The following is a 19,777-nucleotide window of genomic DNA, read 5'->3' as shown; positions in this document are numbered from 1 at the left end:
CAGGTGTTTAAAATTGCCTCGGCTGAGAGGGTAGGCTACCTGCTCTGTGTGTATTCATGTGTTTAAAATTGCCTCGGCTGAGAGGATAGGCTACCTGCTCTGTGTGTATTCATGTGTTTAATATTGCCTCGGCAGAGAGGGTAGGCTACCTGCTCTGTGTGTATTCATGTGTTTAAAATTGCCTCGGCTGAGAGGGTAGGCTACCTGCTCTGTGTGTATTCATGTGTTTAAAATTGCCTCGGCTGAGAGGGTAGGCTACCTGCTCTGTGTGTATTCATGTGTTTAAAATTGCCTCGGCTGAGAGGGTAGCCTACCTGCTCTGTGTGTATTCATGTGTTTAAAATTGCCTCGGCTGAGAGGGTAGGCTACCTGCTCTGTGTGTATTCAGGTGTTTAAAATTGCCTCGGCTGAGAGGGTAGGCTACCTGCTCTGTGTGTATTCATGTGTTTAAAATTGCCTCGGCAGAGAGGGTAGACTACCTGCTCTGTGTGTATTCATGTGTTTAATATTGCCTCGACAGAGAGGGTAGGCTACCTGCTCTGTGTGTATTCATGTGTTTAATATTGCCTCGGCAGAGAGGGTAGGCTACCTGCTCTGTGTGTATTCATGTGTTTAATATTGCCTCGGCTGAGAGGGTAGGCTACCTGCTCTGTGTGTATTCATGTGTTTAATATTGCCTGGGCAGAGAGGGTAGGCTACCTGCTCTGTGTGTATTCATGTGTTTAAAATTGCCTCGGCTGAGAGGGTAGGCTACCTGCTCTGTGTGTATTCATGTGTTTAAAATTGCCTCGGCTGAGAGGGTAGCCTACCTGCTCTGTGTGTATTCATGTGTTTAAAATTGCCTCGGCTGAGAGGGTAGGCTACCTGCTCTGTGTGTATTCATGTGTTTAAAATTGCCTCGGCTGAGAGGGTAGGCTACCTGCTCTGTGTGTATTCATGTGTTTAAAATTGCCTCGGCTGAGAGGATAGGCTACCTGCTCTGTGTGTATTCATGTGTTTAATATTGCCTCGGCAGAGAGGGTAGGCTACCTGCTCTGTGTGTATTCATGTGTTTAAAAGGCTACCTGCTCTGTGTGTATTCATGTGTTTAAAATTGCCTCGGCTGAGAGGGTAGGCTACCTGCTCTGTGTGTATTCATGTGTTTAAAATTGCCTCGGCTGAGAGGGTAGGCTACCTGCTCTGTGTGTATTCATGTGTTTAAAATTGCCTCGGCTGAGAGGGTAGCCTACCTGCTCTGTGTGTATTCATGTGTTTAAAATTGCCTCGGCTGAGAGGGTAGGCTACCTGCTCTGTGTGTATTCATGTGTTTAAAATTGCCTCGGCTGAGAGGGTAGGCTACCTGCTCTGTGTGTATTCATGTGTTTAAAATTGCCTCGGCTGAGAGGGTAGGCTACCTGCTCTGTGTGTATTCATGTGTTTAAAATTGCCTCGGCTGAGAGGGTAGGCTACCTGCATGTTTAATATTCTGTGTGTATTCATGTGTTTAAAATTGCCTCGGCTGAGAGGGTAGGCTACCTGCTCTGTGTGTATTCATGTGTTTAAAATTGCCTCGGCTGAGAGGGTAGGCTCTGTGTGTATTCCTGCTCTGTGCTCTGTGTGTATTCATGTGTTTAAAATTGCCTCGGCTGAGAGGGTAGGCTACCTGCTCTGTGTGTATTCATGTGTTTAAAATTGCCTCGGCTGAGAGGGTAGGCTACCTGCTCTGTGTGTATTCATGTGTTTAAAATTGCCTCGGCTGAGAGGATAGGCTACCTGCTCTGTGTGTATTCATGTGTTTAATATTGCCTCGGCAGAGAGGGTAGGCTACCTGCTCTGTGTGTATTCATGTGTTTAAAATTGCCTCGGCTGAGAGGGTAGGCTACCTGCTCTGTGTGTATTCATGTGTTTAAAATTGCCTCGGCAGAGAGGGTAGGCTACCTGCTCTGTGTGTATTCATGTGTTTAAAATTGCCTCGGCAGAGAGGGTAGAATACCTGCTCTGTGTGTATTCATGTGTTTAATATTGCCTCGGCAGAGAGGGTAGGCTACCTGCTCTGTGTGTATTCATGTGTTTAATATTGCCTCGGCAGAGAGGGTAGGCTACCTGCTCTGTGTGTATTCATGTGTTTAAAATTGCCTCGGCTGAGAGGGTAGGCTACCGGCAGGGGTGTAGGCCTAGTGGAGGGTAAACGCAAGTAAATGCCTTTTACACACCTTTTTCAGAAAAATGCATTGAAAGTATAGTGAGCGTTACCTTTTTTTACCTGCAACACAGCTATTTTTTTTACGACTACTTCATTGACTACCGGTAGGCCTATTTGAAGTTCAAGGTAATACACGTTGTAACCTAGTCTAATAAATTGACCTTGTGTGTTAGGGCGACCATCCAGTTTTTATAGGGACAGTTTCGGCCCCATTTCAGGTGTCATTTCAGGTGTCAAAAAAGGTACATTTGTCAGCTAGACACATCAATTAATGTACCATTAATTTAGCCCTAATCAATGACCATAACTGAATGTCATTAGGAACATTTTTGGGTGTTTCGTAACAGAGTATACATACAGTTTAGATTCTGGAATTATTTTAGAGGGGACAAACATGCACAGGTAGCCTACTTTTTGAAGTGATTTGTTTAAAAATCAGATTAAAATATTGGTTGTGTTCATGCCACATTAAAAGGCAAAGTCAGTGTTAGTAGGGGGGGAGTCAAGAGTGAGTGTTAGTTCACAAAAGGCAACTTTTTAAACTATTTTATTAACTATTTATCAGTCTTATGGCTTGGTGATAACTTTTCTGCGAAGTAAAGTTTCCAGGAATTGTAGATCTTGCATATTTTGTTGTGCTCTGCATTTTCTAGAACATTCTGCTCTGAAAACTTGCCTTATTTTGTCTGATTACCTGGGCATATCCCACTGGTTTTTCTTTTTGTGGTGTACAAAAAGCCTAGTCTCCTCATGGAATTGGTTATTGTGGATTTATATCCATCTCTCTCTCCCCTTTCTCTCTTTCTACACACACATTCTGTACACATCGCATCCTGTCTGACCGAAGGCTACTATTTCACAGAATCAATTCGAATGGATCTGGTTATTTAACCACAATCTCCGGGGAACCTCAGCTTGCCCACAGAGCGTGATCTGACTCTCTGCATTGTGGCTCACTCCAACAAAAAGAAAGACTCGCACTCTAGTTTCTTTTTTCGACTGGTTCCATGTTAGGGTCACACTGTGCCACACACTGACACTGTATATCAGTGTTCCTCTTTCTGCCAATGTTCCCTCACCATGTTTCTCACCATGTCTCTCATCATGCCTGCAGGATAAAAGTTACAGAAAGACACAAGCAGCATATTCAAATGACTTCATTCTGATGTTTTCATTGTGTTTATTTGAGCTCCGTCTTGCCGAGGTTCAGCTTGAGGTGGTGATCCGTCATCCACACAGATGCGATTCGCCACCTGGTCATCAGAAGGGGGAAAGGAGAAGATTAAAGAACCACATCAACTTTTTCTGCAACAGCACCCTGCAAAACCTCCACTCCTGCCTCTGTCACCCATCCAGCATGATGAGTTGACATAAACAAGAGGTGACAGATGTTGCACCGAGGGGACAGACTAACCTACGAGGACTGGCACCCTGATATTGATGGATTGTGTCTATCCAGGCTCGGACAGGAGAGTGTCGTCATTGACAAAGTAAATGTTCTGCTTTGTCACACCCAGTCCAAACTCCTCCAGCCCCAGCCCCAGCCCCATGCCCCCTGCCCCAGTCCCCAGCCCCAGTCCCCTGCCCCAGTCCCCAGCCCCAGTCCCCAGTCCCCAGTCCCCTGCCCCAGTCCCCAGCTCCAGTCCCAGTCCCAGCCCCATGCCCCAGTCCCAGTCCCAGTCCCCAGTTCCCAGTTCCCAGCCCCCAGTCCCAGTCCCAGTCCCCAGTCCCTGCCCCAGTCCCCAGTCCCTGCCCCATTCCCCAGCCCCAGGACCCTGCCCCAGCCCCCAGCCCATTGTGTTTATTTGACAAAGAACCACATCAGTCCCAGTCCCCAGTTCCCAGCCCCCAGTCCCAGTCCCCAGGCCCAGTCCCCAGTCCCTGCCCCAGTCCCCAGTCCCTGCCCCATTCCCCAGCCCCAGGACCCTTTCCTTAGTGATGAGCCCCCATAGACCCCACCCCACCACCACCAGCAGACCGCCACAAAGGAGACTATAATACATTACTGATCCCCTCTACTCCTCGCCCCCTGACTGGGGAACAGTGACAGTGCTAGAGAGCAGGACAAGGTCATTGCCACACATCTCACAGGCTAAGTAGATTAGAGACATCACGGGAGGCCTCGGGTGTTTGTTGGAGTTAAATGGTCATGCAATCTTTTCTGTTTTCATGTGTTAATAGGTTTATTGAAGGAAGGAGCTGTGATATTTTTTCTTTTTGTCAAGTTGGATTACATCAGTATCAATGCTTTTATCAGAGAACATGGAAAGAAAACTGTTGTCAAAGGAAAATAGTTGAGTTCTGGCTTGGCCATGAGGCTAGCTGAAGATACACAAGCAATGTTGTACTGTTGTTCCTCGTTAAAGGTTGCTACCTCGTCATTTCCAAGGATACGGCTCATTGATATCTAACTTATGTAAGGACTTTGGTTACGTGTTAGGATGTACTGGCCAAACTTTTCTGTAGTTTATTCTCCTTTGTCCTACTTTAATCACCATCACTCGGTGCCTTAAATCCAGGACGCTTCTTTGTGAGATTTCCATACTCCATTCAGAACACAGTACACCCATACAGCATTCAGAAAAAAAGAAGCCACTGAAAGGAATCTCAGAATTTCCTTCAAAAGTCTCTGGTTAAAAAGTGAATGGTATGTGAATTGTATGCTAAGGTCTTATCTAAAATACTTTATACCTCTTCAGTGGTCCTTCCGGACCAAGCAGAGTTTATATAGGGTTGATTGGCCTCGGACAATATACACCACTTTCTACATATTATTGAAGCTGCACCCAGTCATCCACAACTTTGCATGGTTTTCTCGTTAGACGCTAAAAAAAGCATTTGACAAGTGCAGTGGAATTTAATCTGGGCAGTGTTGGTTTCGGACCATCTTTCGTAAACATGGTTTGCACTTTATATGACGGTTCCACTGCACATGTTCAAACTGGCCATCCCGGTCCCCCTGTGTTTCTCGAATTCATTGATGATCAGATGATCAGTTGTAACAGGTTTTGTTGCACTCAATTTGTACTATTGAGAGACAACTTCGGAACAGTTCCAAACTTCTATTATTCTATTTTTTTTATTTGGGGCGGCAGGTGGTTAGAGCGTTGGGCCAGTAACCAAAAGGTTGCTAGATCGAATCCCTGAGCTGACAAGGTAAAACATCTGTCGTTCTGTCTCTGAACAAGGCAGTTAACCCACTGTTCCTAGGCCGTCATTGTAAATAAGAATTTGTTCTTAACTGACTTGCCTTGTTAAATAAAGGTTAAATAAAGGTTCAATAAAGGTTAAATAAAGGTTAAATAAAGGTTCAATAAAAAAAGAACAATAACCTGTATAAAAATCCAAATCTCCGTTGCTGCAGCATGTTCTCATTTGTTGTCTTGCCAACAATAACACAGGCTGTCAGTGACCTATTTCTTGGTCGACTCATGTCAACATCTCTGCATATTACTTGTGTTTGGGAAGGTTATTAAATACAACAGAATAGGACTTATTAAAAGAATAACGATAAAGGGCCCGAAATATGCTGTGTAGACCAGGCCCAGATCTCATGGCTGAGTGCTACCTGAGGGAAATATGCTGTGTAGACCAGGCCCAGATCTCATGGCTGAGTGCTACCTGAGGGAAATATGCTGTGTAGACCAGGCCCAGATCTCATGGCTGAGTGCTACCTGAGGGAAATATGCTGTGTAGACCAGGCCCAGATCTCATGGCTGAGTGCTACCTGAGGGAAATATGCTGTGTAGACCAGGCCCAGATCTCATAGCTGAGTGCTACCTGAGGGAAATATGCTGTGTAGACCAGGCCCAGATCTCATGGCTGAGTGCTACCTGAGGGAAATATGCTGTGTAGACCAGGCCCAGATCTCATGGCTGAGTGCTACCTGAGGGAAATATGCTGTGTAGACCAGGCCCAGATCTCATAGCTGAGTGCTACCTGAGGGAAATATGCTGTGTAGACCAGGCCCAGATCTCATTGCTGAGTGCTACCTGAGGGAAATATGCTGTGTAGACCAGGCCCAGATCTCATGGCTGAGTGCTACCTGAGGGAAATATGCTGTGTAGACCAGGCCCAGATCTCATGGCTGAGTGCTACCTGAGGGAAATATGCTGTGTAGACCAGGCCCAGATCTCATGGCTGAGTGCTACCTGAGGGAAATATGCTGTGTAGACCAGGCCCAGATCTCATGGCTGAGTGCTACCTGAGGGAAATATGCTGTGTAGACCAGGCCCAGATCTCATGGCTGAGTGCTACCTGAGGGAAATATGCTGTGTAGACCAGGCCCAGATCTCATGGCTGAGTGCTACCTGAGGGAAATTGGAGCAGGAGAGAAGGCCAATGCTTCAACAAAAAAGTATCCGCTCTCCGCTCCAACCAAATTACACTTAAAGAATAACTGCTTGTCTCCAGTCATTTAAAAGGACGTATAATTGCATGAAATGTGTTACAATAAAGGTTAAATCAAATTTGAATAAAAGGTTATTTTTGCCCTCGTTATAAATAACTCCGCACAGCATTGAAACCCTGTGGTGAGCCTTGGGACGCCAGCCCACCCCTCCATCCTTTATTACGCCTGATTTTCTTTACAAAAATGGGGATAGGCACAATGTATAACAGGCTTTCGTCTCTTAAAATCAAATGCTTGCCTGTATCCAAGAGTTGGGAAAAAGATCTTCCAAACACTGTGCTGGAGTGGGATTGGTCCTCGATTTTGGGTAATATTAATTATTCTTCAAAGAACCTTGCCCACCAGCTCATCAACTATACATTGATTCATAGGATGTATCATACTCCTGCACGTAGATTTAAGATGAAGCTGAGTGACACTTATTTATGTAGCTTATGCACATGTTCTAGGCAAATGGGCAACTTCATGCTCATATTTTGGTTGCCTGGCTACCCAGATTTCTTGCGAAGGCCAAATGCTACGGCACTCCCACGGATTTTAGTTTCTTCTCCGCAATGAGTCTGGATCTGAGTACCTCCCCAACCCTTCACCGAATGCAAAAACATTTGAGGCCGTCTGATTGGTCCAGAAACGATGGGTTGAGCCAGAGCCGGAACACACGGGGGTAAAGCGGCGGTTTTAAAATTTGTCATTGGCTTTGATACCCTGATTGGTTAGAGACGATCCAATTGCTTATTACTTTATTTTGTACAACTTCCCTCGTGCCCCTTGTCACCACAAACAACTTCAATGATGGCAGTCAAACCAAAGTATGAAGCGATCGAACGAGCAGCGGAAGAATTTAATGTGAATCGTCACGTCAGGCTAATATTTTGGAACAGCGTAAATGTAAATCCTCTCTGTGATTATGTTGCTGGCTCTTTGACCTCAATTATTAGAAAGAATATTCTGGTTTGCCCATCTCTTTTACTCCTAGGCTATAACCATGCTTTTCCTGTCCTATCAGGACCATTTAAACAGATATTTCTGGCTGCCTAGTCTGGGTACCAGTCTTTTTAGCTAACATTCCACTCCTTGCCACTCCTGTTATTTGCCAAACATTGTTATTGCATGGTAGCTGTGAGGGTTATCGAATCAGGATCAAATCCTCTGATCTCCTCAATCAATCAATCAAATGTATTTATAAAGCTCTTTTCACATTAGCAGTTGTCACAAAGTGCAATACAGAAACCCAGCCTAAAACCACAAACATCAAGCAATGCAGATGTAGAAGCACGGTGGCCTCCTCTCTAGAAAGGAGGGACCCTAGGAAGAAACCTAGAAAGGAATCAGGCTCTGAGGGGTGGCCAGTCCTTTTCTGGCTGTGCTGGGTGGAGATTATAAGAGTACATGGCCATTTAAGGCCAGATTGTTCTTCAATATGTTCAAACATTCATAGATGACCAGCAGGGTCAAATAATAATCACAGTTATAGAGGGTGCAACATGTCAGAGAGAGAGAGAGAGAGAAAGAGGGAGGGAGAGGGTCGAAACAGCAGGTCTGGGACAAGGTAGCACGACCGGTGAACATGTTAGGATTCCATAGCCGCAGGCAGAACAACAGAAACTGGAGCAGCAGCACGACCAGGTGGACTGGGGAAGGGGACAGCCAGGAGTCTGGCCGAGTATAAAAGTAAAAAATGTGCCGCACCCCCCTACAGCTGTGTGTCATTTGCATAGCAGTAAAAGCTGACAATGTGTTCCTGAATGATATCACCAAGAGGTAGCATACATAGTGAAAACAATAGCTGTCCTAGAACAGAACTTTGAGGAACACAAACTTACCATTGATTTGTCAGAGGACAAACCATCTGTAACGGATGTGAAACGCTAGCTTAGTTAGCGGTAGTGCGCGCTAAATAGTGTTTCAATCGGTGACGTCACTTGCTCTGAGACCTTGAAGTAGTGGTTCCCCTTGCTCTGCAAGGGCCGCGGCTTTTGTGGAGCGATGGGTAACGATGCTTCGTGGGTGACTGTTGTTGATGTGTGCAGAGGGTCAGTGGTTCGCGCCCGGGTATGGGCGAGGGGACGGTCTAAAGTTATACTGTTACACATCCACAGAGAAGAACTGATATATTTTCAACAGATAAGATCTAAACCAGGCAATAACTTTTCCGCTTAGACCAAATGCGTTTTCCAATCTCTCCAAAAGAATGTGGTGATTGATGGCGTTGAAAGTGGCACTAGGGTTTAAGAGCCCGAGGGCAGACACAGAGACTTACCATTAAAAGGTAATTTACCACCTTCCCGAGTGCAGTCGCAGTACTATGACTGGGTCTAAAACCAAATAGTGTTTTGTATACATTATTTGTCTTCATGAAGGCAGTAAGTTGCTGAGCAACAGCTTTTTCAAAATATTTTGAGAGGAAGAGATTCGATAAAGACCGATAGTTTTTTACATTTTCTTGGTCAAGGTTTGGCTTTTTTAGGAGAGAGTTTATTACTGTCACTTTTAGTGAGTTTGGTATACATCCGGAGGATAGGGAGTCATTTATTATGTTCACCATATGAGGGCCAAGCACATGAAGTAGCTCTTTTGGTAGTTTTGATGGAATTAGGGTGCAGTACACTGCTGGAAGGTTTAGAGTCCATTACAATTTTAGTGAATGTGTCAAGAGATACAGGATTAAAAAGTGTGAGTGTCTCTTTTGAGCCGAGGTCCTGGCAGTTCTGTGCAGATTCAAGACAACTGCGTTTTGGAGAAATATGCATATTCAAAGAAGAGTCTGTAATTTGTTTTCTAATGATTATGATATTTTAATGAATTCATCACTGCTCAAGTGAAGGCCATCCTCACTTGGGGAATGCTGCTTTTTACTTAGCTTTGCGACAGTATCAAAAATGCATTTTGGATTATTTTGATTATCCTCAATCAGGTTTGAAAAGTAGGCTGTTCGAGCAGCAGTGAGGACTCAATATTGCACGGTACTGTAATTCCAAGCCAGTCCAATTTGGTGGAGCACCATTTCAGTTCACATTTTCTAGAAACTTGCTTCAGGGCTCCTGTATTTTCTGCATACCAGGGAGCTAGTTTCTTGTGACCATTTTTTTAGCGGTGCGACATGCATCTAGGGAATTCCGCAAGGATGAGTGTAGATCCTCAATTAGTTGGTTAACTGATTTTTGTATTCTGACATCCTTGGGTAGGTGGAAGGAGTCTGGAAGGGCATCTATAAATCTTTGGGTTGTCCAAGTATTTATAGCGCAGGTTTTGATAATCCTTTGTTGGGGTCTAAGCAAATAATTTGTTGCGATTGCAAACATAATAAGATGATGGTCCTATAGTCCAGGATTATGAGTAAAAACATTTAGATGCACAATAGCTATACCACGGGACAAAACTAGATTAAGGGAGTGATTGTGGCAATGCGTAGGTCCCAAGATATGTTGGACAAAACCCATTGAGTCGATGATGGCTCCAAAATTTTGGAGTGGGTCTGTGGACTTTTCTATGTGAATAATGAAGTCACCAAAAATGTGAATATTATCTACCATGACTACGAGGTCCGATAAGAATTCAGGAAACTCAAATGAGGAACACTGTACACGGCCCAGGAGGCCTGTAAAGAGTATCTATACTGAACAAAAATATAAAAGCAACATGTAAAGTGTGTACATTTGGCTGTTCCACTGGATGTCATAAGGTGAAAGCACCAATTTGTAAGTCGCTCTGGATAAGAGCGTCTGCTAAATGACTTAAATGTAATGTAAAATATGTACATTTTCCATGTAAACATAAAGCTTATTTCTCTCAAATGTTGTGCAGAAATGTGTTTACATCCCTGTTAGTGAGCATTTCTCCTTTGCCAAGATAATCCAACCACCTGGCAGGTGTGGCATATCAAGAAGCTGATTAAACAGCATTATCATTACACAGGTGCACCTTGTGCTAGGAACAATAAAAGGTACAGTTTTGTCACACAACGCAATGCCACAGATGTCTCAAGTTTTGAGGGAGCGTGTAATTGGGATACTGCCTGCAGGTATGTCCACCAGAGCTGTTGCCAGAGAATGTAATGTTAATTTCTCTACCAACGCCATCTTAGACAATTTGGTAGTACGTCCAACCGGCCTCACAACCTCAGACCACATGCAACCACGCCCCTAAAACCCTCACAAACTTTTACAGATTCACAATTGAGAGCATCCTGTCAGGCTGTATCACCACCTGGTATGGCAACTGCACGCAGGGCTCTCCAGAGGGTGGTGCGGTCTGCCCAACGTATCCCCGGGGGCATACTGCCAGCCCTCCAGGACACCTACAGCACCCAATGTCACAGGAAAAAGTTAATCAAGGACATCACCCGAGCCACAGCCTGTTCACCCCGCCATCATCCAGAAGGCGACGTCAGTACAGTTGCATCAAAACTGGGACCGAGAGACTGAAAAACAGCTTATATCTTAAGGCCATCAGACTGTTAAATAGCCAGCTTCCACCCGGTTACTCAACCCTGCAACTTAGAGGCAGCTGCCCTATATACAGTACCAGTCAGATGTTTGGGCACACCTACTCATTCAAGGGTTTTTCTAGAATATCTATGAAATAACACATATGGAATCATGTAATAACCAAAAAGGTGTTAAACAAATCAAAATAAATGTAATAGCTTCACCTGGAAGCTGGTTGAAGGAGTCCCCACGTATTCTGAGCACTTGTGGGCTGCATTTCCTTCACTCTGCGGTCCAACTCATCCCAAACCATCCAATTGGGTGTAGGTAGGGTGATTGTGGAGGCCAGGTCATCTGATGCAGCACTCCATCACTCTCCTTCTTGGTCAAATAGCCCTTACACAGCCTGGAGGTGTGTTGGGTCATTGTCTGGAGCTTTGCTAGGTCTTTCTTTGTTGCACTTGACCGTATTACCGGACAGTAATCAAAGTGGGACAATATCAAAGCCTGAACAACAAGTACAGTTGATATTGTGTCAAAAACGCTTAACGTCTTTTTATAACAGACATACCTCTCTCCATCTTCACAACAGCTTTGTCAATATGACTTGACAGTAAAATGACCAGGGTCTTTCAAGCCCGTTCTAAACTCCCACAACCACCCGGATACTGCAAACATTATTTACTCTTTAGAGGACAACCAGCTACATTTTGGGGTGATGCATTTTTAGCAGGGGGTCGCCAAAATTGAAAGAGAAACGCAACATTTATTTGTCAATCACTCATATCGATATCACGTTTAAATCAATAGAACAAGAGGGGGGGAGACAGGTTGCACGTCCTGTTAGAACTAACCTTACAACAGCAACAAAAAACACGGAATCTGGGAATAATATATACGTCACTGGTCAGAGGACAGCTTAATATATATTTTGGATTATTGCATTTTGTTACATGTGGGTCGCCAATGCGAAAAGGTAAACTCAACACTATTTTGTATTTTGTACTTTTTTCTCCCCAATTTCGTGATATCCAATTGTTAGTAGCTACTATCTTGTCTCATCGCTACAACTCCCGTACGGGCTTGGGAGAGACGAAGGTTGAAAGTCATGCGTCCTCCGATACACAACCCAACCAAAACGCACTGCTTCTTAACACAGAGCACATCCAACCCGGAAGCCAGCCGCACCAAAGTGTCGGAGGAAACATCGTGCACCAGGCAACCTTGGTTAGCGTGCACTGCACCCGGCCCGCCACAGGAGTCGCTGGTGTGCGATGAGACAAGGATATCCCTACTGGCCAATCCCTTCCTAAACCGGACGACGCTATGCCAATTGTGCGTCGCCCCACGGACCTCCCGGTCGCGGCCAGTTATGACAGAGCCTGGGCGCAAACCCAGAGTCTCTGGTGGCACAGCCCTTAACCACTGCGCCACCCGGGAGGCTGTGAATGTAAACATTATTAAAGTGACCAGTGTTACATAGGGCAGCAGTCTCTAAGGTGTATTGTTGAGTACGAGGGTAGTAGCCGACTATTAACTGACTAAAGCTCATGGCAGGGTACTGGGCGGAGGCCGGCTAGTGGTGACTATTTAACAGTCTGATGGCCTGAAGATAGAGCTGTTTTTCATTCCCTAGGTCCCAGTTTTGATGCACCTGTACTGTCTCCACCTTCTAAACTCAACAAAAAAAGAAACGTCCTCTCACTGTCATCTGCGTTTATTTTCAAGAAATTTAACATAGAAAAATATTTGTATGAACATTACAAGTTTCAACAATTGAGACATAAACTGAACATGTTCCACAGACATGCGACTAACAGAAATTGAATAATGTGTCCCTGAACAAAGGGGGGATCGAAATCAAAAGTAACAGTCAGTATCTGGTGTGGCCACCAGCTGTATTAAGTACTGCAGTGCATCTCCTCCTCATGGACTGCACCAGATTTGCCCGTTCTTGCTGTGAGATGTTACCCCACTCTTCCACCAAGGCACCTGCAAGTTCCCAGACATTTCTGGGGGGAATGGCTCTAGCTCTCACCCTCCGATCCAACAGGTCCCAGACGTACTCAATGGGATTGAGATCCGGGCTCTTCGCTGGCCATAGCAGAACACTGACATTCCTGTCTTGCTGGAAATCATGCACAGAACGAGCAGTATGGCTGGTGGCATTGTCATGCTGGAGGGTTATGTCAGGATGAGCCTGCAGGAAGGGTACCACATGAGGGTGGAGGATGTCTTCCCTGTAACGCACAGCGTTGAGATTTCCTGCAATGACAACAAGCTCAGTCCGATGACGCTGTGACACACCGCCACAGACCATGACGGACCCTCCACCTCCAAATCTATCCCGCTCCAGAGTACAGGCCTCGGTGTAACGCTCATTCCTTCGACGATAAACGCCTATCACCGACTATCACCCCTGGTGAGACAAAACCGTGACTCATCAGAGAAGAGCACTTTTTGCCAGTCCTGTCTGGTTCAGCGACGGTGGGTTTGTGCCAATAGGCGATGTTGTTGCCGGTGATGTCTGGTGAGGACCTGCCTTACAACAGGCCTACAAGCCCTCAGTCCAGCCTCTCTCAGCCTATTGCGGACAGTCCGATCACTGATGGGAGGATTGTGCGTTCCTGGTGTAACTCGGGAAGGTGTTGTTGCCATCCTGTACCTGTCCCGCAGGTGTGATGTTCGGATGTACCAATCCTGTGCAGGTGTTGTTACACGTGGTCTGCCACTGCGAGGACGATCAGGTGTCCGTCCTGTCTCCTTGTAGCGCTGTCTTAGACGTCTCCCAGTACGGACATTGCAATTTATGGCCCTGGCCACATCTGCTGTCCTCATGCCTCCTTGCAGCATGCCTAAGGCACGTTCACGCAGATGAGTAGGGACCCTGGACATCTTTCTTTTGGTGTATTTCAGAGTCAGTAGAAAGGCCTCTTTGGTGTCCTAAGTTTTCATAACTGTGACCTTAATTGCCTACCGTCTGTAAGCTGTTAGTGTCTTAACGACCGTTCCACAGATGCATGTTCATTAATTGTTTATGGTTCATTGAACAAGCATGGGAAACCGTGTTTAAACCCTTTGCAATGAAGATCTGTGAAGTTATTTGTATTTTTATGAATTTTATATTTTTTTGTGATTTTTATCTTTGAAAGACAGTCCTGAAAAAGGGATGTTTATTGTTTTGCTGAGTTTATATGGAACCTGAAAGGGTTCTCCTATGGGGATGGCAAAAGAACCCTTTTGGAACCCTTTTTTCTAAGAGTTATGTTTGTTTGTGTTTGGATGTATTTATTGCTATATTGTCTTTGCCTTATTTCTTTAGTTATTTTTTCAGTTTAAACGTTTTTTTTAACTCTGTTTATAGGTGCTCTTTCTCTTATTGTTTTTCTTTATGTATTTGTTTGCTTTATTACAAACTTCATTCTTCTTCCCCTTGTTGTCCTTACGTACTCCGAAAAAATACATTATTTTTTAAAGTGAAAGGTACAAATTCTTTAAAATGGCAACATTCAGAAGCTGAAATCATGCTCTGCTCCATGTATGGAAGGTGAAACCCTCTGAACTGAGATCCAGGGGCATAACCTGACCAGGGTCAGGTACCACACACACACTGACACACACGCACACACACAGGCACACACACACACACTGACACAAGCGCACTCACATACATGTACACTCACACACAAAAACACACACACACACCCACACACGCACGCACACACACGCACGCACACACACACACACACACACATACACACACACAAAAACACACACACAGCGCTCTTGGTTGCTGTCTGGAGTGTGACCCTGGCTGACCCCTGGCTGTCCCTCCCCAGAGAGAGCAAATTTAATTTAAGTGAAATCGAATTACAGCCCAAATTAGCCCTGCATATTCAGCATCCCTCCCTGTCCTGCACCCTGGTGGCTAGGGCTCTGAGGGAGAGGGGAGGATGCACGCACACATGCTCACACACACACACACACACACACGTACACGTACACGTACAGACACTCATGCATATTGTAGATGTATATTGCTGTGTGTCCTACATACAGTAGAGTGTATCCTCTTAGACATGGAAACACATGCATACTATCCCTGTTTAATTTACATACTCATCTACATGTTTTTTCTCACATCCATGGACAAGCATAAAGTTTGTTAGACCCATAGATGCACTGTGTCCTCACACAAACAGAAACGCTTCATAGAAATACACCAGTACAAACACGTTCACGGTGTTGGCAGGAACCCGATCGTATTCTAAACCGCCTCTCATATTTTTGATAAAACAACTAATCTAGGGTGGTGCACAGCTCCATAAATCACTGATTTCCACAGACAACCTCAGTGCTGTGTCTCAGGCAGCGTGGCTGTGCTGAGTGTAGGCTGTCTGAGTGTAGGCTGTCTGAGTGAGACTGCAGTGCTGGAATACCTCACTGTGCGGTGTTCTTATGAAAGGTTTATTGGATTTCACAGTCCCTCGAGGGGAAACGCTTTAAATGTCTCCGCAATTATACCTCTAATAATGGCGAGGCGCTCTCGGGCAAAGCCTTGTCCTGACAGAGATGAGGAACTGGAAGTTACTCAGTCAATACAGGGGCTATTAATCTCTGTCACCTGGCTGTCAGGGTGGCCTGCGCACAACAACGCTGTCTCTTGACCTACGTAAGTCACCAGCCAGCAACGGGGCCATTTTTTAGTCAGCACGTCAACATTCATCAGTGTAAATCTTGTAACTGTGCGATGTGGCTGACAGGGAGAATTGTGCGGTTGGCGTTGGTGGCAGGTCCCAGAGGGAAGTTAGAGTGAAGAACACAATAATTGAGGTGATCACACTGTTCTGTTCCCTCATCTTCTGGATCAACAGGTAACTGCCAAAATAAAGGAAACATCAATATAAAGCGCCTTAATAGGCCATTGGGGCACCACGAGCTGCCAGAACAGCTTCAATGCGATAGATTCTACAAGTATCTGGACTCTATTGGAGGGATGCTACACCATTCTTCAACAATACAGTTTATAATGTGGTGTTTTGTTGATGGTGGTGGAAACCGCTGTCTCAGGCTCCACTCCAGAGTATCCCATAAGTGTTTAATTGGATTGAGATCTGGTGACCGAGACACACACACACACTTTAAACCCCTTATGCTCTATCTCCTCTTTCAAAGTCATGGAGATCTCTTCTTTTAGCCATGGTAGCCAAAATAATGGGCACCTGGGAATTTTTATACATGGCCTTAAGCATGATGGGGTGTTAATTGCTTAATTAACTCAGAAACCACATCTGTGTGAAAACACCTGCTTTCAATATACTTTGTATCCGTCATTTACTCAAGTGTTTCCTTTATTCTGGCAGTTACCTGTATCTCTCTTTTCTTCACCACTCTCATTCTCAGCCTCTGACTCACTCACTCTTCTCCTCGTCTTCTAGCCACTTCATAGAATGGCTGTGTGTGTGTAAGCTTACAACAATCCTTATTTATATTATTATCAAAATCTCTCAACGTCTCATTCCCTCGCAAATTCCTTTTCACACAGATGCAGAGCCGCCTTACAGTCACCATCTATCTCTTCTCTCGTCTCTCTTCTTCTTCTTGTATCTATATATATATTTATTCTCTCTCTTCCTCTCTCTCTCTCTCCCTCTCTGGTGCTTGGATCCCTGATAGGTTCATCCTGTCTTTTTGTTATTTTTCTTTCTGGATCAAGTAATCATCCTGCCCTATCCATCTTTCTCTTTTCCTGACCTTCTGCCTCACCCTCCCTCCCTCCCTACCTCTCTGTTTGATGAGGGGAATCTGATTTGAAATTGCCACACGCTGGGATGGCTCTTTCAAATGTCTGGGTCACACTGGGAACCATCTCTAAAGGCAGTGAAGAGCTGGCTGGAGCTGCAGAGGAGAGAACAGTGGAGAGCAGCGTTGATTGTGTCTTTCTTAAAACCCCACCTCCCTTTTCCTGTCCAGCTGTTCCATGGAGGTGCTACACTAGGTTCCCCCCATGCTGTGGACGTGCTGCTGGATTCCTACAGTGATTTGTATGAAAAGAGTCTCATCACCTTGAAATTGTTCACTGTGTCTGTGGTAGTTTAGAGAGGATGGCGAGTAATGGCATTACAGGATTGAGTGTGTTTTCATAATGATATAACGAGTTGTTTATTTGACCACAAATGAGGCCATGAAGAATATGAGGACAAAGTGCACAACAACATTATAAACACTCACACTGTCACGACTTCCACCGAAGGTGGCTCCCCTGCCTGTCCGGGCGGCACTCGGCGGCCGACGCCACCGGTCTACTAGCTGCCACCGATCCCCTTTTCCTTTTCTGTTTGTTATGTCTTATTGGTTGTACCTGTTGCTTGTTTGAGTTTTGGTTGAGGACTATTTAAGCCTGTTAGACCCGCCTGCTTTTGTGCGGCTTGTTTTCTGTTTTGTGCCTTCATCAGACAGAACTGTTTCGTTTGATTCTACTTTGTTATTTTGTTTCAGTGTTAAATTATCATGAACACGTACCACGCTGCGCTTTGGTCCACTCCTTCCTTATCAGACGAGCGTTACACACACATTCACAAACACACGTGCACATGCAAGAAGCTCACCTCAGCAAGTTCACCTATATATTTCATATCTATTGCTTGCTGCGAGGCAGGGGCACAAACTATACTGTGTCATATATATATTTGTTACATTCCAACAAGGCATTTGCACAGCTTGGCACTAGGCTGAGTTTCATCTGAGATTTGTGTGTGCAGTATGTACATTTCTTTGCAGGCTGAGATCGAGAAGACCAGACATACACAGAGGCCCTAGTGAATAGATTACATGGTGTTGGTGGTGCTGACAGAGGCCCTGGTGAATACATTACATGGTATTGGTGGTGCTGACAGAGGCCCTGGTGAATAGATTACATGGTGTTGGTGGTGCTGACAGAGGCCCTGGTGAATACATTACATGGTGTTGGGGCTGCCAGAGGCTATGGTGAATAGATTACATGGTGTTGGTGCTGACAGAGGCCCTGGTGAATAGATTACATGGTGTTGGGGCTGCCAGAGGCTATGGTGAATAGATTACATGGTGTTGGTGGGGCTGACAGAGGCCCTAGTGAATACATTACATGGTGTTGGTGGTGCTGACAGAGGCCCTGGTGAATAGATTACATGGTGTTGGTGGGGCTGACAGAGGCCCTAGTGAATACATTACATGGTGTTGGTGCTGACAGAGGCCCTGGTGAATAGATTACATCGTGTTGGGGCTGACAGAGGCCCTGGTGAATAGATTACATGGTGTTGGTGCTGACAGAGGCCCTGGTGAATAGATTACATGGTGTTGGTGCTGACAGAGGCCCTGGTGAATACATTACATGGTGTTGGTGGTGCTGACAGAGGCCCTGGTGAATAGATTACATGGTGTTGGTGGGGCTGACAGAGGCCCTAGTGAATACATTACATGGTGTTGGTGCTGACAGAGGCCCTGGTGAATAGATTACATGGTGTTGGGGCTGACAGAGGCCCTGGTGATTAATGACAGAGAATTACATGGTGTTGGTGCTGACAGAGGCCCTGTGAATGAATGACAGAGAATACATTACATGGTGTTGGTGCTGACAGAGGCCCTGGTGAATAGATTACATGGTGTTGGTGCTGACAGAGGCCCTGGTGAATAGATTACATGGTGTTGGTGCTGACAGAGGCCCTAGTGAACAGATTACATGGTGTTGGTGGTGCTGACAGAGGCCCTGGTGAATACATTACATGGTGTTGGTGCTGACAGAGGCCCTGGTGAATAGATTACATGGTGTTAGTGGTGCTGACAGAGGCCCTGGTGAATACATTACATGGTGTTAGTGGTGCTGACAGAGGCCCTGGTGAATAGATTACATGGTGTTGGTGCTGACAGAGGCCCTGGTGAATGCATTACATGGTGTTAGTGGTGCTGACAGAGGCTCTGGTGAATACATTACATGGTGCTGGTGGTGCTGACAGAGTCCCTGGTGAATTCATTACATGGTGCTGGTGGTGCTGACAGTTTTGTGGCTCAGCGTAGCCGGGCCGACTCTCATTCCATAATTTCAGTCTTAAAAGTTAAGGACCTAAGACTGTTTCCTCATCAGCTCTAAACACCTGGGTTTGACTGGTGCTGTAAACCCACAGCGTAAAGAGACTGTCTCACTTATTCCAGCACTTTCTGATCCATCACTCCAGCATCGCACCACCCTCCCCGACTCGGTAATCTGTTGCCATTCCCTCAGCTCTGATGCCTATTATGCTATCGCCACACCTCCTTCGTTATATTCTCAATATTTATTATATTTTTATGTATTGGAACCTCTACAGCCTTTTCCTCTCTGCTCTGTATTCCCATGTGGGTTTTCCTTTACTATATTCACCTCACCTTCTCTCTATTTCTCCATATTTTTTGCTCTTTACCTTCCACCACTTGACTCTCTCTCCGTTTCTCTCCCCCCTCTTCCTCCTTCTCACTGTACTTTGCAATGGGGGCACTTTATCATTTTTGGCATTGCATACTTAAAAATATGAGAATTTATGCAAATATATGGCTGAAAAATGAGCATTCACCTCCTTGCAAGGTACAGAGAAAACTAGCAACTCATTACAATATCTTCCCTTTGTTATGAATCTGCAGAATAATAATTAAGAATTGTTTGTGATCTGAACAAAACTGTGCATTTTTTCCAGCAGTTAAGAAAAGCATTAAGCTTCACCTAGACCCCAATTGCTATGCCACAGA

This window comes from Oncorhynchus nerka, linkage group LG9a, assembly GCF_034236695.1.
Source record: "Oncorhynchus nerka isolate Pitt River linkage group LG9a, Oner_Uvic_2.0, whole genome shotgun sequence".
NCBI lineage: Eukaryota > Metazoa > Chordata > Actinopteri > Salmoniformes > Salmonidae > Oncorhynchus > Oncorhynchus nerka.
This window is presented reverse-complemented; position numbering follows the sequence as displayed.